This window comes from Puma concolor, chromosome D4 (assembly GCF_028749965.1).
Source record: "Puma concolor isolate L17-30 chromosome D4, mPumCon1.1.hap2, whole genome shotgun sequence".
In the NCBI taxonomy this organism is placed as follows: Eukaryota; Metazoa; Chordata; class Mammalia; order Carnivora; family Felidae; genus Puma; species Puma concolor.
In genome coordinates, this window is record NC_141679.1 from 11,091,701 (window position 1) to 11,113,936 (window position 22,236).

General features: G+C 46.0%; 1 long non-coding RNA gene across 1 annotated transcript; it reads left to right on the forward strand.

Annotated features, from left to right (window-relative positions):
* Positions 1-221: 221 nt before the first annotated feature.
* LOC147574705 (uncharacterized) lies at positions 222-18,059 on the forward strand. Its single transcript, XR_015243276.1, has 2 exons — positions 222-301; positions 17,818-18,059. It is a non-coding gene; the product is annotated as an uncharacterized LOC147574705 (long non-coding RNA).
* The last annotated feature ends 4,177 nt before the right edge of the window (positions 18,060-22,236 follow it).

Here is a 22,236-nt window from a genome sequence, read left to right on the forward strand (position 1 = left end):
GTGACGATTCTTTTCCGATTTTCTTTTTCCTTATGGGCTTATGTCATTAAAAAGTCCCCTTCACGGTTTTGGAACCAAGGAGACACAAAGAGTTGTGTTCGGTCTCCCACGTTTCTCCATAGGACTTAGGAGTCTGTTGGTCCTGCTTTGTATGTGGATATTTGTTTATTTCTCTCTCTCTCTCTCTCTCTCTCTCTCTCTCTCGGCAGAAATGCCAGTCGGGCCTTCATGGGATTGTGTTGCTGACTTCAGGAATGTTTGGACTGGGCTGGAGTGGCCAAAACATGACATGTTCTGAGAGGTGAGTGCACCTTGTTAGGAAAGGGGAGTGTCCACATCACTTAGAGTCAATGGGGCTTGAACAGGACACGGAGAATGAGGTCAGGGACAGATTAAGGACAGATGCCTGAGGAGAGTGAGGCCGCAGAGTTCAGGATCCAGATACCATAACCACATCGAGCACCTCAGCGACTCCTGTGCGTGGCCAGCAGGTATGGAGTGAGTTCAAGGCTCAAAGCCAGGCCAGGCTGGTTTTAAGTCTTGAGGCTGGTGTGTATGTGAGTGGAGTCCAAGCTTCAGGGAGATGGGGTTTGAGGGGAACCACCACACCCAGCTTACTCCAAGGATCAACTCTAGCAGCCTTTGGAGGACTCTGAAAAAGCTCTCAGTGGATTCCTTTTTGGTGAAAACTGTTTGGTAGAATTAAAGCAGGTTGGCTAGTTGGCTGCCTCTGCCCCAGAAGCCCTGTGCTAGGGAGCGAGCTGGTCTCCTTGACTCCCAGCGGTATGATTTTCTGGGGCATCCGACTGGTTGATTTGCAGTGACGTGTATCTCCATGTGGCCAAAGGGCCTTGCTTAGGTTTGAATCAAAGGATGTTAAAGCTGAAAGAAATCTAAAAAAATCTTCTAGTTGAGGGCTGGCAAACTGGATTCATTGTGAAGGTCGTCTCTGACAGTTGGTAGGAGCTGCTGAGAGCACGGGGTGGGGTAAGACCCTTGAGTCTCGCCTAGATGAGAAAAGAACCATGGTCTAATTACTGGCGAATTAGATGCAAGAAACACGGCTTTGCCAGGAATGGAAGGAAGTTACGCTAAGGGTGTGGGGAAAAAAGATCAGACTGTCATAGACGTGGCAGGATGCAGGTGTCCCAGCAAAGTTGGTAGGAGAAGTGAACAAATAGGCAGAGCTAGAAAAAGGATCCATAGCAATGTAAAATACCATAGCTTTCATCTGAGGGACTTATTTCCTGTTAGGTCTCCACCTCCCCCCCCATGACCCTGCTCTCAGCTGGTGAACTCTCAACACAAAATCACCTGCTCGCTGGGGTTTGTGCTTGCCTCCTGCCTTGGTCGGTTTGAGCCGCTGAAACACAGTAGGTGGTGTAGCTTATCAGATGTGTATTTCTCACAGTTCTGGTGGCTGGGAATTCCAAGATCAAGGTGGATTCAATGTCTTGTGAGTGTTCTCTTGCTGGTTCATAGACCATCCTCTTCTCGCCGCTTCATATGGCGGAGGGAGCTCTCGGGGGTCTCCTATAAGAACACTAATCCCGTGCATGACGGCTCGGCCCTCATGAGCTCCCCAAAGCCCCGCTTCCTAATGCCATTTCGTTGGGGGTTAGGTTCCAACAAATGACCCTCCTGACCTTATGATGCAGAGTGGCAGGAAGTGCCCAGGTTTTACTCCCTGGCACGGGAAGGGGTGGAGGCGGGCCTGAGGGACAAGAGGGCAGTTCTTTGGGACAACTGGTGTATAATCGGTTGGACCATCTGTGAAGTTCAAGGCCATGCGACTCTTACTGTTTATTGAGCTTTGCCCTTGTTTGCCAACAATGGTACAGGGATTCAACTTCCTCTGATCTTCCTGAGCCCCCTCCCCCACCATCTCCCCTGGGTTCCACCTGCCGCATTTCCTGTTACTGAATGTCAGTTTGTTTTTAAATCTCATGCAGATTCACTTTCCACGACCTGCCTGCCCCCACCACACTGCGGACACTGAAGTTAATTTTCAGATAGACAGTCTGGAACTACCTTTGCATTCATTCAAAAAGAGGACCAGGTCGGCTTCCAGTCCTTTGTAGAACTGTCACATTACGCCTTGTTTTCAGCCAGGTTGCTGCGCTCCAAGAATAGAAAAATAAATCCGGTAATAGAAATAGCAGTCTTTTTTAAAAAAATGTTTTTTATCTATTTTTGAGAGAGAGTGGGGGAGGAGCAGACAGAGGATCTTAAGCAGGCTCGGTGCTGACATGGGGCTTGAACTCATGAACCACGAGATCCTGACCTGAGCTGAAATCAAGAGTCGGATGCTGAACCGACTGAGCCACCCAGGCGCCCCTAAAAATAACAGTCTTAATAACTCACACTTATTTATCATGTATCAGCTACTATCTAAACCTTTAAATATAATTCAAACATAACTTTCACTAAGATATATAATGTATATACTTGCATATATCATTTCATTCAATCTTTACGATAACCCTTTGGGGCCAGGACTATTGTTAACTCTAATCTACTGAGCCTCGGGCCCATTAAGTAGCCAAAGGTTGCGTAGTTTGTAAGCAATGGGGTTCAAAGTGGAGCCCTGTTCTGAGAATGTGCACGTTGGGGACGGTATGGTGAAGTCAGTGTGGCCACAGGAGAAATGAGGAGAATTGACAGGAAGAAGCTTATACTTAAAGGTCTTAGAGAGGGGGGGGTCACTCACTGCATGCCGCACAGAATCATGGGACAACCAGCAGGGTCATCTGGGGGCAGAAGACAGGAGCAAGGGGAGAATGTAGGGCATATCTTTTTTGTTTTTAATGTTTGTTTATTTGTGCAAAGGAGAGAGAGAGAATCCCAACCAGGCAGCGTATTGTCAAGTGCAGAGCCTCACATGGGGCTCGAACCCATAAACCATGATCATGACCTGAGCCGAAATCAAGAGTCAGACACTTAACCGACTGAGCCACCCAGGTGTCACTAGGGCCCAGCCTTTACTGGGATTTCTGGTGGACGGGCAAGGCAGGGCACAGTAAGCAGTTTGGGCCTGGCTAATTTGAATAATTTGGGGGGGGTGTTGGGCTCTAGACTGGTCCCCAGGTGTCTGGTACTTGGCCCTGGGACGATTAAGGCAGAGGAATATTGTTTCCTGGGGTGTAAGAGCCACTTCAAGGAAGGACGGCTCTGGGCTGGTTAGTTTGCAGTCCGAAGGTTGGGCCCTTTGCTATCACTAAGAATTGATAGGACCTAGGACAGGCCTAGGCGCTCTCCTTAGTTAGCATGGCTTTTGATGAGGTCAAAACATCATAATATTCAGGAAGCAGAAAGTACACGCGATACAGACCTCAGTTGTCTGGCTGCAGGTCTGGAGACTAATCTGCCTTCGCTGCGTCCCAGGAGGGTGGCCTGGGTGCGCACACGCTCACGGGGCGGGGGCCTGCCGCCCTCTAGACCGTCACAAGCGCCTCGATGGGGCGCTCAGTTGCAGAACGAGGGGAAAGCTTTCTAACCGGGACTGAAGATTTTTGGAGCCCACCCGGAGCTCCAGCAGGCAGATGTTGGCAGGTAAAGGAAGGGCATTCTGGGCAGACTAGCGCCTCCGGGTCTGGGTCAGGGAAGGGCTGAGAGGCCTGGAGAGTGTTACAGGGGGTGAGGAGGCAGAGAGAAGCCTGTGGGCTGGGGTAGGGGTAGGGGGTAGGGGACTGTCACTGAATGCCAGGTTAAAGAGTTTTAGTTTGTTCTGCCTGTCGGGAGGAATAATGCAAGAATGGCACACCCGAAAGGGGCACGAGCGAGAAACCTGGTTCATGCTTCTGCTTTCATACAGGGGGAAACCGAGGCCCAGGGTCACACGGGTGACAAATGGCCACCGTTGCGAATCCGTGTACAGGACAGAGTTTGAGGACCAGGCGGGCCCCTGTGATGACCACTAGTGGGCAGGAACTGGGGACCCATGGGGGATCCAGACTGGGGCCAGGAGGCTCATGGGACACCATTTGGAACTAAGGAAAGAAACTGAGGCAGGAGCTGTGTCGTACCTGGTTGTATAAGGACAGTGAAGGCAGAGGCCCTGGCGGCGCAGCCGGGGAAGACGAGACAAGAGACGGAAGAGACTGAGAGCATGTGGCCCCAGAGAAGCCAAGATTTAAAGGAAGGCTCGAGGAATTTCAGAGTTTGAGCTGGTGGCTCTCATTGGTGCAGAACACCTGACTGCCAGGGGTTGAGGGGAGGAGGGAGGAGACCACACAGGGTGGGGGGGGGCGCAGACAGAGATCTCCGGGTGTTGGCGGGAGTCCGAGAGGAGAGGGAGCCCATGGAGGGAGAGGCAAGTCCAGGACTGTGTCTTCAGGAGGGAGAAGTGAGTCTTGTTCGGTTTGGGGGAATGAGCTCATCTTACATAATGGGGTTAAAGTTTTCTTTTGCCTTCATCCCTGATTCTTCCTGTCTTTTATCTTTGAAACAGGGATCAGAAAGAATTTGTCGTAGGTTTATGAGGATTAATGGGAAAATGCACTGGGTAATGCTGAGTACGGTGCCTGAAACATTAGAAACACGTTAGTTAACACAGGGTAGTCATTTTTAATATTTTATTGCTGCACATTCATGAAGGGCTCACTCCAGAATCTTGAGAAAAACACTGCTTACCTTTTAAATCCTGGTATCTTACGTTTATCACTTTATGGGGGTACGGTTGATAAATAGGATTTCACATGTTTTGAAAGATTGGGCTGGAAAGAGGCCCCAAGAAGCATCCTTTTTATCGCTCCTGTACATGTGGAAATTATACATTTTAATAATTAAGGGCTACTGTATGAGCCAGATTCCCTCCTCATCGGCGTTGGTGGGAGTTTCCCTCTTGGGAGAGAGAATTTGGTTTTGGACTTAGTACTCACATCTGCAAAAGGAGTTGAGAGGAGCTGGGACAGGACATTCTCTGATAAGCAATTTGTTTTTGTTTCTGCTTTTTTTGTTTGTTTTGATCTGTAATCTGTAATCCAAGATTAGGGTAACTTTTGTTATTTATTAAAAAAAAAAAAATACTTGTCCATAGGCTGGAATGATCTTGTTCAAGCAAGGATAAATCAGAGATGACAGACGTTTCTATTGGAGTCGTCCTTCTCTGTGCTTTTTGTTGCAAACTCCATGTAAAAGGGCTGAAAAAAGGGGGTAGGAGTGAGGTATGGTCAGGAAACCAAAGGACAAACTCTTTTTCTTTTTAAGGAAGACACCTGTGATGCCAGCTAGTGAGCTCGGCCACATGGGGCGGAAAGGAATTAGTTACAGTCCTAAAAGAGGGATGAATGCATCTGGTGTCAGATTAACTCCAACAAACAGCCTTGCTTCGTCCCAAATGCTCTGACTCAAAAGCATGCTGATTTCAGCACGAGAAACAGATGCGTGAAGACGACGTCTCCATAAGCAAAGTGTGGTCGTGCATCTTAGGTGAACATAAAGCAACATCAATAGGGCTTAAAAACACGATGGGGAGTGCAAGGATAAGAAAAAAAAAGACTTATGATAGGGTGCTGTTATTTAATTTAAAGCCACACATGCACGTGCGATAGCCCTACCTATTTTTTTTTTTTAAGAAAAGGGATTGAAAAAATTTCTTTTAATGTTTATTTATTTTTGAGACAGAGACAGAGCATGAGCAGGGGAGGGGCAGAGAGAGAGGGAGGCACAGAAACTGAAGCAGGCTCCAGGCTCTGAGCTGTCAGCACAGAGCCCGACGCGGGGCTCGAACTCACAAACCGCGAGATCGTGACCTGAGCCGAAGTCGGAGGCTTAACCGACTGAGCCACCCAGGCACCCCGCCCTACCTATTTCTACAGAGACATATCATTTAAGGACATCTATGTAATGTGTGAGAGAGGTTGCCTATGAGGAAGGGGGGGGAGGGGTGTGGGGATCAGAAATAAAAGGAGAATAAAGCGAGAGAGGGGCTTTGCATAGACCAATAATGATAACGTGCTGTGGATTCACTCTGGTTTTATTTTATTATTTTTTAAAACTGTGATTGTAAAAAAGACAACTCTTGTAGCCGGTGGTCTTCTCGTTGTGGCCGGAGAGTCAGTCTGATGCAAAGGCGAAGAAATTTCTTTTTTTAAATTTTTTTTTCAACGTTTATTTATTTTTTGGGACAGAGAGAGACAGAGCATGAACGGGGGAGGGGCAGAGAGAGAGGGAGACACAGAATCGGAAACAGGCTCCAGGCTCTGAGCCATCAGCCCAGAGCCTGACGCGGGGCTCGAACTCACGGAGTGCGAGATCGTGACCTGGCTGAAGTCGGACGCTTAACCGACTGCGCCACCCAGGCGCCCCGTAAAGGCGAAGAAATTTCAAGCAGACGCGCTGTCCTAGTGGCAACGGGTTCGAGGGATTCCTCAGAGCGCTTTGGGACGGTTTCCAGAGGAGAAACAAAGGAACTTCGTTTTGGGCCAAACGTCAGAAGCAGGGCACCACGTGCAGCGGAACTCCAGGGGGCGCTCCTCACACAAGCAGGGTTGGCTCCCTCCTCCGCCTGGGCGAGAACCCTGGGCCGCCTCCTGTTTTTTCGGGGGCTGCTCGGGAGATTTTTACCACTTCTGTTGAGACCTCGTTCTGGTGGAAAAGTTATTTTGTGAGGATGAAAGCAAGCGAGGTGGGAACTACCTCATGGCATTTTTTACATGGAGATATTTCACAGGTGAAACACCTTAAATATTTTGGAACTCAGTTTTTTTATTTTTCTATCCTTAAGATAGAAACCACAGCATGTATATTGGCCCAGGAAAGTTCTTCGAGTGAGTTTGAGCTTTGATCTCCTGTGGACCCTATTGCTCCCAGGGATTCCCCAAATGTGGTCCTTGGACCGGCAGTACCAATATGGAACTTGTTAGAAGTGCAGATTCTCAGGCCCCACAAGGACCTCTTGAGCCACAAATTCTGGGGTAGGCCCCGGACCATCTGTGGTTTAGCAAGCCGTCCAACTGGTTCTGAGGCAGTCAGAGTTCTAGAACCACCGATCTAGACCCCTGTTTTATAAACTTGGCTGTACGGGCTTTCCTCGTTGTAACCCGCCAGCTTTCTTGTAAGCTGAGGAGTTTTTAAAAACTCCTGGGCAGGTTTAAAAACTCCTTACCCAGAATCTCTAGGAGGTAGGGTCCAGATATCAGTATTTTTTAAGTTTCCCCAGATGGTTCGAGTGTGCTGCCGAATTAGAGAACTATTGGTCTACATCTCTCAGGGCTTCTCAACCCTTAACGCTCACTTGGATCAGCTAAGATCGTGATAAAATGCAAGTTCTGATTGAATAGGCCTGGGGTGGGGCCCAAGCTTGTGCGTTTTTTACAAGCTTCCAGGGTGTACGGGATGCTTCTGGATTGTCATCCACGCTTGGAGAAACAAGGATCTAGGGAGCAGAGGAAAGGGCATTAACTGAGAGTTAGTAGATCCGGTGTTTGAAGGTGGAGGAGGGAGGACAGTCTTCCCACTGAGATGGCACTTTGAGACCAGAGGACAAAGCAGGCGACTCCATAGGGCACACACAGGGTTTTGTTCTGGATAACACACTCAGAGGGAGGGTGGGGCCGGTGACAACCCAGAGCTATACCACTGTTCTCCACAAAGACTGGACCTTGGTCCACAGATTTTATAGGACAAGGAGACCTGCAGAAGGGAGGGATAGTGGGTGCACAGTGTTTACGTGCACCTAATTGTGATCTGTGGCACCATCTCTGTGTCAGGAAGAGGCAAGGCTGTGTTATTTTTAACAAATTTATGGAGGGCCAAAGGAAGACTTCCCACCCCCCATCCCAGCCTTGGTGGGTATTTCTAAGGTATGTACCTTAATCCCCAAGCGGCCCAGAACAAATAGCCCCAAGAAAGGACATGACCAAGACGGAGGGCCAAAGATGGGGTTGGTATGGGGCGCTGGGTGGCTCAGTCGGTTAAGCGTCTGACTCTTGATTTCGGCTCAGGTCGTGATCTCACAGTTTGTGGGATCGAGTCTCACGTCAGGCTCTGTGCTGGCAGCTAGGAGCCTGATTGGGATTCCCCGTCTCCCTCTCTCTCTCTCTCTCTGCACCTCCTCCGCTCATGCTCATGAGTGTCTGCACTCTTTCTCTCTCTCTCTCCCTGAAAATAAATAACCTTAATAAAAAGATGGAGTTGATATTGTCAGCACTCCTGTACCTGGCTTCCCAGTCATGGTTTGCTTTTATCTGGCCGCCATCTTGCTTGGACTGCCACTTGGTTCTCTGGGTAGGTTCTTACCTACCTCAGAGGGATGTTGAGAACACTGATTGAGTAACGCAGAGTTGTTTCCCAAAGTGAGTGCCTGTACCCCATGCATTTAGAGAGAGTGTGGATAAACCCTCAACATTTTAACTCGTTATTATGAGTACCTAGAGCAAATGATCCTGGCCTTCGTTGTATAGTAGCAATAAAGCTACCTTTTAAAAGACACGTCTCTGCACTTAGAAATTGAGACCATTTAAGTAGATAATAGTAGGGGTCATTGACAGCAAAATTACTGAAGGTACGGAATGACTCAAGTTTGGGAAAATGCTGAGAAAGCAGATACAGAAAGAGTAAAGAAGGCTAAAAGAGAGAGAGACAGAGAGCCCTTGATATTGGTGGGTGAAATGAGATTACGTGTTAGAGCATTTATGGGGTATGGATTCTGCAACACTCATGTTGCACTTGGGGGTGATAGGCTCAGTGTTCAAAAAATATTTATTGAGTGTTTGCTCTGCACTGGATACTCTTGTGGTCACTGGGGAGAGAGACAGAAACTAATCATTCATGGTCCACAAGGAAACTATAGGCGGATAAGAGGTCATGAAATAAACCAATATGTACTTTTGAATTTAACATTTCATTATAAAATAGGAAAAAAAAAAGGTTTCGCTCACTAACAGCGAGGAAAGCTGTCCCAACACAATACTTCGTTCATGCACAAATCAGAATCAGGGAAAGTCAAAAGTCTCAATTCTGGCCGCTTCTAGTGCATTGGCCACATTTACCAGACATAGGGAGAGGAGCCAGGCTCCCATACATGGGCCAATTTCTTGAACTCAGTAAATGGTCTTTGTGTAGTTAAGTTATAAGGATGCTTTGTGACACTCCCTGAGGACAGATGCTCAATGAACCTGCAACAGAAAAGCACTGACTCTGACTCAAAACAAGAATTTCTAAGATTCCTAGAGGAAGAGGCAGGAATGAACCATAATTCAACCATACCTTATGGCCCTCGGCCTCTGCCCCTGAACATGGGTGGGAATTATTACGTGGCCATTTCCTGTTTTATTTATTTAAGACTTTCGGAACAAATGACTTAACTCCGTCTGGGCTTCAACGTCCTCACCCAGGAAATTAGAGGACCGGGCAGTCGCCAGATGCTCTTTAGATATGACATCTTAGTATCTGTGATATTAAATTTGAGGGGGGGGTTGTCTAATGGAGAATATAAGGGGTGGGAGGAAGGGCACACGGGGGGAAGAGCTTATTAAAAGTCTCGTTAGACACTGAATTCTAAGAATGGCATTTTGTAATAATATATGTGGGCAAGGTTTAGGATCTTACCTGACTATAGCACCTGGTGGAATGGGTGTGTTAAAAATAAAAATGAGATCGAGGTGCCTGGGTGACTCAGTGGGTTAAGCGTCCGACTTCGGCTCAGGTCATGATCTCACAGTCTGTGAGTTCGAGCCCCGCGTCGGGCTCTGTGCTGACAGCTCAGAGCCTGGAGCCTGTTTCAGATTCTGTGTCTCCCTCTCTCTTTCTGCCCCTTCCCCACTCATGCTCTGTCTCTCTCTCTCTCTCTCTCAAAAAGAAATAAACATTAAAAAATTCTTTTAATTAAAAGAAATGAGACCAAACAAGACTTTATTTGAACTTATTCATAATGCCGATTCTTCTCTTCAATTTGAGTGTGTTAAAGCCGTTGAAAATGTGCCCTGAATTGGGTCTGTCTAGGCAAAGTGGAGGTGGAGGCCGTGTCTGATGAATTTAAATAATGTAGCTAATTCAAAGAGTGACTTCCTTCACCACTGCACGTATAGGAATGGACAAAGACAAATTCTCCATTTTTACATTGTAGGGTTTGGGGAATTGAAGTGCAGCCATATTTGCTTACACCTCTCCTCTCTGGCTTTGCTGTAACACAGAGGCATGGGGAGGACTTTTCCAGGCTAACCTCCCTCGCCAAGCCTCCCTCGCCTGTAGCCTGCCATCTGGAGACAGAGGTCTAAGATTTATCTTCCTTTAACCCAGAAGGAGCCAAAGGGAGGATGCAAGTCCGATGGCTTTGTTCCTCCACGTGGAAAAGAAGCAGACTGGGTGAATGTGTGCATGATCCCTGAGGGGAAAGTGTATTTCTTTTTGACCTGGAAACCCTGCACGCTAGTCAGTTACAAGTTGGAAGAGGCAGTTCCTAAGGTCTGGATTTGTTTGGGTGTTGGGGAGAGCCTTGATTAGAAAGGAAGAAACACTTTATTTATATACACCCGATGGAATGCAGGGTTCCCTGGTCTGTCTTTCCAGGCACCACGAGCCTCCTGATGAAAATCAGTTGTCTCAATTAGGAGTCATTCCTTGTTCCGCAAAACTTGATATTAACATTTCCTCCCCAGGATTTGCTGGCATCTGTGCGTTCCCTTCAAGTGATGACAGACTAATTGCACTGGCTTCCTGTCACCAGCACAGTCTTCCTGCAGAGACGGTGTGGTGGGTGGGGCTGGGGCTCCGGGAGGGGGAGGGGCGGGGAGGTCAGTCTTCCGGATGAGCCTGGTTCCCAGCTGGCTTTTCTTTGCTGACAGGGACGGACTCCGCTGCACTTAACGGCTCTTTACTGTGAGTGGTGCTGTTGGACCATTTTCCTCGTGTGCACTTGCAGTCGGTACCTTCTGAGGCTGATCTAGTATCGAAGGACTGTTCCTTTTCACTGCTCAAATCAACTGATTTCCTATGATACTCCCTTCCTCCTGAGACTACGTGGACGCAGCTCAGACTCCTTCTAGTTTGCAATCCTGGGTTTTCTCATAGATGTGATAAAAGGTGAAGGCAGTGTAGATGATGTATATAGTGATGCCTTCTGCACATGCCTGTCTGTTTAAACCCGGAGGGGAGCTGAGGGTCTTGAGGATTGCCCAGTGGCCATGGCAGCCAGCGTGTAAATAGCTAGTATAGGAGAAATGGGGGAATTGCAGAAAGTCGATTATCATTTATATATAAAACAAGTAAAAATGAAAAAAAAAGGGGGGGGGGGAGGGAGCCCAGAAAGGTGCAAGAGAAGGAGAAAAGAAGACTTGCCTTGATGATTAGCTGGAAAGATCATTATGGGCTGGTTAGCTGTATAAAAGCCATACTTTAGAAAAATTTTTGTATGTATGTACATATTTTATTAAAAAAATTTTTTTTTACGTTTATTCATTTTTTGATAGAGACAGAGCATGAGTGGGGGAGGGGCAGAGAGAGAGGGAGACACAGAATCCGGAGGAGGCTGCAAGCTCTGAACTGACAGCCCAGAGCCCGATGCGGGGCTCGAACCCACCGACCGTGAGATCATGACCCGGGCCGAAGTCGGATGCTCCACTGACTGAGCCACACAGGTGCCTCTGTATGTACATATTTTAGCATAGCTGCATGTAACTGTGTATTACTTTTTTAAGGTTTATTTACTTAAAAAAATTTTTAAGATATTTATTATTTATTTTTGAGAGAGAGAGAGAGAGAGAGAGAGAGAGAGAGAGCGCGCAAGTGGGAGGAGGGGCAGAGGGAGAAGGAGATGCAGAATCCAAAGCAGGCTTCCAGCTCTGAGCTGTCAGCACAGAGCCTGATGCAGGGCTCAAACTCACAAACTGTGAGATCATGACCTGAGCCAAAGCTTAACTGACTGAGCCACCCAGGCCCCCCAAAGTTTATTTATTTATTTTGAGAGAGATAGAGCGAGTGAGTACGCTCAAGAGCAGGGGAGGAGCAGAGAGAGAGGGAGAAAAAAAGTGAGAGAATCCCCAGCAGGCTCTGAGCAGAGCCTGACTCAGGGCTCAGACTCACAAACTGTGAGATCATGACCTGAGCTGAAACCAAGAACTGAACTCTTAACCAACTGAGCCACCCAGGCGCCCCCTGTGCGTATTACTTTTATAATCAGCAAATAGATTTACTTCCTTTTCTCTCAGGGGCTCCTTCCCTAAGTTACTGACCCCTGGCAGTCCCATTTACCTTCTCCCTCTTCCCGGGAGGGACTGCAGGACAGACTGCTGAGGTTCACGATCCTAGTCCGGGAGGGTTATGCTGTGTAAACGTTGGATCTCTAAGTAGCTTTCTCTTAGAGAACGTGTGTCACATTTTTAAACTTTGTATTCTCTAGTGCTTATTTCATAAGAATATGAAATAAAAACAAGACATTGGACTTGTTAGTATTGTTTCTTTTCTCTGGAGGAGTGAGCCCAGTGGTGGACGTGACGGATAAACTTGTTTTCCTCCACAGCCATCCGTCAAGGTTCTGTGGCCTGAGTATCAGGATGGATGACGAGTGTGGACCAGCATCCCCTGCATAACATACCTGGATCATAAAATCCATACCTGGATTTTTTTTTTTTTTGCAAGAGCTTTGGTCTGGGGCAATCTGGCAGGAGAGGCCTGGCGACTCCGTTTCCTTCTGTCGTACTTTCGGTGAAATGAATTAGACTTTTAAATCAGGAAACTCAGTGAGATGAGCTAGAGATCTTTGCACAAGAGCAGTGGAGGATTGCCAGCTGGTTGGGGGTATGCTCTGAAAATGTCTTGCTAAATCGGGGTCTGCGGGAACGTCCCTCTCCTGGCGGGCTGTGTTTCTTGCAGGCAGGCTGTGGGCTGCATGCAGAATGGAGCGAGCACAGAGCTTAAGCGATGTCTTGCTTGTGGGAAAACCTGGGAATTCAGATGGTTTTCATTAGGAACTGGTTGTGGGCTTTTTCAAGTTAGACTAAAGCGGCGTTTTTTTTTTTTTTTTTTAGTAGGAAAAGCCTCCTCGTTCGTTCTGTGCCTTTTGTTTCCGGATACTCTTCATCAGGGAGGCAGGCTTTTAGCAGAAAGGGTTGTTAATGGTGGGCTTTGTGCAGCCAAAACCCTACATGGGAAAGATGGTTCAGCCGTGGACTTCAGCATTTTTTACTTGGAAGCTGTTGGTTTTACAATAAGCAGCCAAGACAAAGGCCTTCACTCTGCCTGAAAATGTTGCCTTCCCTCCTAATTACAGATAACTCAGTGCTGAGACTCACACAGCAATATATATATATATATATATATATATTTTTTTTTTTTTTTCTTTTCTAACTGCTGACTGCTTTTCCTGGTTGTATAAACAACACCCAAATTATCAGGCAAATATTTATCTCAGAAGCAAATATTTTAGGCCATATTGACACAATCACCCGCGCTCTCCACCCTAAGGCCTGACTTCTTTTTTCCCTCCGTTTGTAATTTCTGTGGGGACCCACTTCCTGTTGGTTCCGTGGATTGGCTCTGATATAACCTGAATGAAGCTCTTAACAGCCTTTTTAGACAAAAAACACAATTTGGCTCATTGTTTCTGAGTTCACGTATGGCTTTTCTTGCCTACGGATACCAGGGACTTTCTTGGATGTGGCTGCGTTAAAGGCTTTGCCATATCGAGGGCTTGACGCACGGGCGGTGGGGGGTGGGGGTGAGGCAGGACGGCCCGGGACTCAGGGTGCAGGCTGGCAGGTGTTAACACGGGTGATCCTGGTTAACTCGAACCCTTTAGATTCCCACGTGGGAGAATTAACTGCCCGGCGGTGCCTGCTCTAGGATGAGAGCAGACCATGCTGAGATCCTAAGTAAAAATCTGAAATGCTGGAATTTCGTATGACAAGGGGAGACAGTCTTGGGCAACTTAACTTTCCAAGCGAGCCTGAGGTGGGAATGCCTGCTGCTTCAGATCCTCAAATACGCCCTCAATTTAGTAGATTAATTCCTCTTCCACTTTTCCCAGTATTTGGGACAGTACACGTCGGGGTTAGAATTGAATCCGAGTTTCGCTGTTTACTAGCTGTGTGACCTTGAGCAAGCCACGGAGTCTCTCTCCAAACCTCAATTTCATCCTGTGAAATACGAGTGATAATGGTATCTTTTCCAAGAGGCTTTGAAGGAGTTTCTGTGAGCTTCAAACGGGGCAACACACACACAATGTCTTTGTTCTCATGCATATAGCATATTTTTAGGGATATTAAAAAATCTGGAAACAGTTGTTTGCCTCTAGGGAGTTAAGCCGGGGCAGAGATGGAAAACTCCTCATCGTATACCTTTCTTGACTTTCGGCATTTTGAACCATGTGAATGTGCAAAATATTAAAACATCCCTAAATAAGTTACCAGGAATTTGCTTAAAATAAAGAAAAATGGCACCTTGCTGGTGGCTCTCTTACTTAGTGTAAGCCGCTGATGAGGGCTTCCTAGAATTTAATGACTTAATCCTCGCGGAGTACTGGGTGAGGAAGATGCTCTTGAGGGATTCATGGTTTGGTAGCAATCTTATGTATATGGGAGTAACTTTAAAAGTGTTTTTGTTATACAGTACTTCAAACAAAAGGGAAAATAGAAGTCTTCTTCTATAATTATTTAAAATGTTCTCAAGTTGGGGGCACCTGGGTGGCTCAGCCGGTTGAGCGTCCACCTTCGGCTCAGGTCATGATCTCACGGTTAGTGAGTTCGAGCCCCGCGTCGGGCACTGTGCTGACAGCTCTGAGCCTGGAGCCTGCTTCGGTTTCTGTGTCTCCCTCTCTCTCTGTTCCAACCCCGCCCACGAGATCTCTGTCTCAAAAATAAATAAACATCAAAAAAAAAATGTTCTTGAGGGGTGGCCATGGAACTTCGCATCCACACTGGGGTTGTTGTGAGAGAGAATTGAAGATCAGACCAGGGTAGACAAATGTAAACTCAATGGCCTCCGGCAAACTGGGTCTTGACTGTCCCTTGGAAATCAAGCTTTTCCATAGCTGCTCAAGTCCCCACCTGTGCCTCCTCTTGGCCCATGTTTCCCTGCCCCCCACGGCAGCCATGATCTTGATGTAGATGCACGTGCTGTTCAGGGTCTGTGCATGTACTACCTAGGTGCATGTCATAAACAGTACAGACTACTCCTTTGTGTTTCGAAATCTACATAAATGGCATCCTGTGTTGTCTCTTTCTTTTTTAAACCAGTAAGGCATTTTTCCTCCTGTTCCTGGAAAATGAAAGGAACTGGACCGGGGCATAATAATATATTAGCTAAGGGTCTTTTGATTCAAAACAATGGAAACTAGTTCTGGCTTGCTTAAACCATGGGAGGATTTATTTTTTTTATTTTTATTAAAAAAAAATTTTTTTTTACGTTTATTTTTGAGACAGAGACAGAGCATGAATGGGGGAGGGTCAGAGAGAGAGGGAGACACAGAATCTGAAACAGGCTGCAGGCTCTGAGCACAGAGCCCGATGCGGGGCTCGAACTCACGGACTGCGAGGTCATGACCTGAGCCGAAGTCGGATGCCCAACCGACTGAGCCACCCAGGCACCCCATCCATGGGAGGATTTTTTTTTTTTAATTTTTTTTTTGTTTGTTTTCAACGTTTATTTTTTTGGGGACAGAGAGAGACAGAGCATGAACGGGGGAGGGGCAGAGAGAGAGGGAGACACAGAATCTGAAACAGGCTGCAGGCTCTGAGCACAGAGCCCGACGCGGGGCTCGAACTCACGGACCGCGAGATCGTGACCTGGCTGAAGTCGGACGCTTAACCGACTGCGCCACCCAGGCGCCCCCCATGGGAGGATTTAATGAAGGATGTTGATGCATCTTAAGTATCTATCCTGCAACTAGAAAAGGGGAGGTTTAGGGCAGCTCCTGGGACACGAGGGACAGGTAGCTATGAGTGTAATCCCACCCTTGCACGTTATCAACATGGGCAAGCCACAGTGACCCCCAGTCTCTCTATGTCTGGATTCCAATATTCAAATTCCAGAGACAGAGAATCCAGCTGGGCCAGACATCCTTTCCTGGGCCAGGAATGCAGAATTCTGTAGTCAGTTCCTAACCACTGAGAGCCCATTTCACAGTCCTGGGGCTATTCCCAGAGGAGGGGAAATTTTGAGCTGGGCCCCCGAACCATCAGCGAGCAGGGGAAATGTGGAGAGGAGGAGGAGAGCTCTGTGTTTGTTGGTCATTGTTTCTGAAAGGAACAAAGGGAAAGGGTTCCCACGTGGGAATTCCCATCTGGCGTTTCTTGGGACATTTATATGGACTCCCAAATTCTGGATTCTGAGAAAAATCAGCTGAGAAATCAGGAAAATTGGGAGAAGGGTTATGATTCTCCCATGAGAATTAAAGCTCAGTCTCCATGTAGAGACCTTACTGGTTTGAAGAAATCCACCGACTCAAGTCGAAAGCAAGAGCAGGACGATGCGTTGACGCGTGGAGTCGAGGGTCCAGGTTGACGTTTCTGGGACCCAGGACGGGAGCCATGGGGCTTTTTGTATTTGCTGCTGTAAGTGGGCGTTCAGGGCCCTGTTGATACGAGTCAGTCTTGCTAAGAAGCGTTAAAAAGTTTATAGGCACAATACTTTTTTTAAAGCTTATTTATTTATTTTGAGAGAGAGAGAGAGAGAGAGAGGGAGAGAGAGAATCCCAAGCAGGCTCTATGCCGTCAGCGCGGAACCCAGCGTGGGGCTCAATCTCATGAACTGTGAGATCGTGACGTGAGCAGAAACCAAGAGTCAGATGCTTAACCGACTGAGCCACCCAGGCCCTCCTAGTCACAATACTTTTTACATGTATGGTATTCTAAGAAATGTCAGCTTTTGGAAGCAAAATATGTCCTCAAATCACCCATTCTAACATTTGCCTCTCTGTCATACTCTTAACCTTGCCAGGAGATCCGAGTATTATATTATTGGAATTCTATAGGAGAGAACAGATGATGCTTTGTGGGGCTAAAATTTTCATTTAAAGAAACGTAACATTGCAGTATTTTGGTATGACCTTCTATTTTTTTAATGATTTTTATTTACTATTTATTTTGTGTGCTTTGTAAAAAATGTTTACTTTTGAGATAGAGAGAAAGACACACACAGAGTGCGAGTGGGGGAGGTGCAGAGAGAGAGGGAGACACAGAATCCAAAGCAGGCTCCAGGCTCCGAGCTGTCAGCGCAGAACCTGACACAGAGCTTGAACTCACGAACTGTGAGATCATGACCTGAGCTGAAGTCGGATGCTTAACTGACTGAGCCACCCAGGTGCCCCAACATTTATTTTGTATTAATGTTCATTTCTTTTGAATGTTTTCTATTACCCTGCACTTGTATTAGGTAGAGATCATTTTTATGTTATTGGGTTTTATAATCTTGCCACAATGTATTAGCTCATAGCAATAATAAGCATGTACTTGTCATTATATGTTTTTTAAAAAGGAAGACCATAGAAGCCTTTCATATAATCCTGTTCTAGAAACATCCTGCTATGGAAATAACAGATTCTCTGCTTATTATTATGGCTACTTATTTTTCAAAAGCATCTAAGAAACGTGTTACGAAACTTACGGAATAACAAGAATTCTGGAATCCCCAAGGATTCTCAGAACTTCCGTTTCCTCATTCTTGAATCCCAATAATTAACATCTGTCAAAAGTTTGGATGCAGTGGAGGTGTGTAGCATCCTGTGTTGGATACCTGGTGGGGTGAATGGTAAGAGGTTATTGTTTAGCTCTGAGCGACTCTCTCTAATGATGTCCCCACGTAAGTCAGCATCTCATGGAGCAGCGTCTCAGATACACGCAGACAACTGCTGATGGGTAAATACCTTCTGGTTCGTTTCAGCTCCTGCCAAAAACTGGACACATCAATTCCATGAGAAATGAGAAGTGGCCATTTTCTGGCTTCCAAAGAAACATCAGAAACAAGAGAGGAAAAAAAATGCCCAAACAATGACGGTGCCCGTGGACTTCCCTTTGAAGCTGACAGCCCTGTTTTAATCCATGAGACCCCGATCCTCGGCCTCTCTGGGGGGTTAAAACATCGCATCCAGAAAACCCCAGGTTAGAATGCAGTTGTTGTGTGCACTATTTCTCTGCTTGAGTTACTTTTCAGATTAGTGTGCCCTCAGTAGGTGTGCTGTGAGGGAATGAACAAAAGATCGGAAGAATCTCATGGAGAAAACAGATCTCCGTGGCCACGGCACATAGAATTATTGGGTCAGTGGTTGCTGACCCATGGGGGAGTGAAACCTGAGCTGGGCCTGGGCTGGCCTACAAGGGCCTGAGAATGGCATCTGCTCACAACCCCAAAACGGACTGGTCCTCATGACACCCTGTTTCTTTTAATTGACGTGTAATTGACAGATAGTGTTATATTAGTTTTAGGTGTACAATATCGTGATTCAACAATTCTGCACATTACTCAGCATTGTTTTCATTCCCTTTATCTATTTCATCCATCCCTCACTCAACTCCCCTCTGGTGACCATCAGTTTGTTCTCCGTGTTTAAGAGTCTGATTTTGGTTTGTTTTTTCTTTTCTTTTCTTTTTTTTTCTTCCACAGATGGGAGAATTAATATGGTATTCGTCTTTCTCTGACTTAGTTCACTTAGCATTATAGCCTCTAGATGCATCCATGTTGTTCCAAATGGCAAGATCTCTTTCTATGGCTGAGTAATATTCCTATATATATGTGTGTATATATATATATATATATATGCCACATCTTCTTTATCCATTCATCCATTGATGGACACTTGGGTTGTTTCCATAGTTTGGCTATTGTAATACAGTATTTCACTATTAGCTGTGCAAATTCACCCAGACTACCTGGCTAAAAAATCCATTCATAAGACAGGACTACTGGCTTACATGACTTACTTGATATTTAGCCCTATGATGTAGATGGATAAAATAGCTTAAAAAAAAAAAACTTTACATAAGAATGTTAAATATTTATTCAGAGATTGGCCATACATTGGTGGTGGGGGAGGGGGCCTCCTATAACCCAAAACATAAAAAGCACCCAAGAAAAATTCCATGTAGGCTATGACTGCAAATAACCGTTAGAATGTAATTCTAGTGAAATATGGAACATACATTTCCTTTATAATAAAGACCTAAATTGTGTTTCTTTTTGAAGCCTTAACAACAAAATCCAACCATTGAAAAAGTACAGAGATAGCTTTAGAAAACTTTTTGCCTTTTATAAAGTAAAGGACTTTGATAAGATTTTTTTTTTAAGTTTATTGATTTATTTTGAGAGACAGAGAGAGTATGAGTGGGGGAGGGGTTGAGAGAGAAAATCCCAAGCAGGCTCCATGCTGTCAGTGCAGAGCCCAAGGTGGGGTCGGAACTCATGAGCTGTGAGATCATGACCTGAGCTGAAATCAGGAGTCGGCCACTTAACTGACTGAGCCACCCAGGCGCCCCAGGACGTTAATAAGATTATTTACAAACTTGTTGATCATCTGTTACCGTATATGATTAATACTTCTAGATACTGTGGGAGGGATCCCTGGAAATGGAATATTCATTTTTGGCAGATCAGTGGCCTATTAGTTTTAGATAGAACTGAATTAAAATGAAACCTTTTGCTTCCCAAACCCACAATTTTTACAAGTTGGTCAATTAACATTAAATGCTTTTCAGAGTTGGGGCCAGACCTCTCTCGAATCAGGAAACCACACCTGTGTGAGTTTTCCATCAACTTCTTGTGCTGGCCTCAGATTTATAACCTCACTTCAGTATTCCTAGGTGGCCTGTGACTACCTTTAAAAACAAACTCCAGAGGAACTGGAGTTTGCATGCATTAGGCTGATCGCCCTGCTTGCACAGGTAGTAACAAACCATTTAAGGGTCAGTAAAAATAAGTTCTTTTTAGTTTTTAAAAATTTTTATTTTATTTTATTTTTTCAACGTTTTTTATTTTATTTTTGGGACAGAGAGAGACAGAGCATGAACGGGGGAGGGGCAGAGAGAGAGGGAGACACAGAATCGGAAACAGGCTCCAGGCTCTGAGCCATCAGCCCAGAGCCCGACGCGGGGCTCGAACTCACGGACTGGGAGATCGTGACCTGGCTGAAGTCGGACGCTTAACCGACTGCGCCACCCAGGCGCCCTGAGTTTTTAAAAATTTTTAATATTTAGTTATTTTTGAAGGAGATAGAGAGAGAGAGCAGGGGAGGGAAGGGGCAGAGAGAGAGAGGGAGACACAGAATCCAAAGCAGGCTCTAGGCTCCGAGCTGTCAGCACAGAGCCCGAGGTGGGGCTGGAACTCACGAACGGTGAGATCAGGACCTGAACCAAAGTCGGACACTTACCCGACTGAGCCACCCAGGCGCCCCAATAAATTCTTTCATCCTTAATACTAGTTCGCTAATTTGCATGTGATGTCATGTTGGATGTTGTGCTGAAAAGGTTAATTAGACATCTGTTCCTGCCTTCAGAGACAGCACTGTCTGAAACAAGATTAAGAATCAGTATTATAGTAGTTATGATAATATTATTTTACTAATATGATAGCAATAACTGTTTTAGTGATAGAAATAATAATCACCTAATAATTCCAATAAGCTCTTAAGTTCCAGGCACCGTGCTAACCAATTTGCACACATAAGCTCTTTGAATATGATCATCACCCGCGGGAGGTAGGTAGCCTTATGTCCATTTTACAGATGCAGAAACTGAGCTTTAGAGAGGGTAAGCAACTTGTGCAAGGCCACACAGGCTATCGCCTTGTTGAAGGTGGGAAACTGAGTTTTGAAGCTTGAGATGTAAGAAGATAGAGATATGACACACCTGAGTAAAAAAGACACGTCCCTTTCTGTCACTTTGACATCCCACTTGGTGGCCTTCTAGTGAAGGCAGTAGAGAAGAAGCAGGTTCTGTGGGAATTAGTCTGTGATATTTCATTTGTTGGGGAACAGAAAGCTTAGTGGAAGGTCGTGCATTTCAGGAGAAATCTATAATTGACTTTCCCCATGGCCAGAAGCTGTTTGGGCAGATTCACGAGGGAACTGGTGCTTCCTTGGACGTCCACCCATGATGTTTTCTACCTGCTTCTCAGCCTCTTCTCCTGTAGTTTTTGTATTTTTTTCTGCTCTTAGAGTCAGTGAGTCCAGAGCATGTTTTTCACACTCCCTGTGTACACAGAAGTGAACCCCGGCTAAACAGGAATGTGTAACCATCACGGGCCAAATATGGGTGCCAATCTTTCCTGCTAGCAGGGGGTTGAGGTGGGGGGTGGGGTGTATGGAAGAGTGGAACGTCTAAAATAAAATTATATATAAATATATATAATTCATTTTAAGTCTCAAGATCACTCAAGGGTATTTTTTTTTAATTGGGCAATTTTACCTGTTCCCTTTTGCACGTTCTGATAAGTTCGTAAATGGAAGAGCCTGATAGAAATTAATCTTTTAAGGCCTCACAAGTAAAAGGAAATTATAGAATGATGTAGCTGGAAGGGACCCCAGAGATCTAGAGTGTTTCATGGAATATTCATGTCCTTGATCCGTTAATAGGTGTTTTGCAAAAGGGCCCCACGGTCAAGTGAAATTTGGAAATGCTAGGGTAAAGTTAAATAGGTTTCTTTCCTGTGGAACTTCACAGTCTCTTTTATTTAAAAAAGTTTTTTTTTTCATGTTTATTTTATTTTTGAGAGAAGGGGAGGAGGGGCAGTGAGAGAGGGAGACACAGAATCCAAAGCAGGCTCCAGGCTTTGAGCTGTCAGTACAGAGCCTGATGAGGGGCTCGAACTCGTGATACTGCATGAGATCATGACCTGAGCTGAAGTCAGAGGTTTAACCCACTGAGCCACAGAGGTGCCCCCTGGAACTTCACAGTCTTTAATATGCTAATGTGCTTTGTGAATCTACAAGATAAAGTATAAAGTGTTTCAACACTTGCTGGACTTCCAAATTCTTTTTTTGGAGGGGGGGGGGCAAAGGCGGGTCTAGCTGAGGCAGCTAGGGTAGTTGCTATATGAAGATGGCAGCTGACACCTTTTTGAGAGCAAGGTAGTCGCAAGGGGGAGGAAGGATAGATCAGTTGTTCCTGTTACATGCCTGGGATTCTCAGGGAGATGCCTTTCCCCAGAGGCTCAGAGAAGTCTGAAAGGCGCCTCTAGGCAAATAGGGCTCCCCTTCCTACAATGCAGAGAAGCTCTGAACTCAGCCCAGCGTGGTGACAAGCCCCTTAAAATCGGGGAAGTGTCTTTATCCCTGACCTAGCCCACTGGGGACAGAGGAAGGAGATGTGG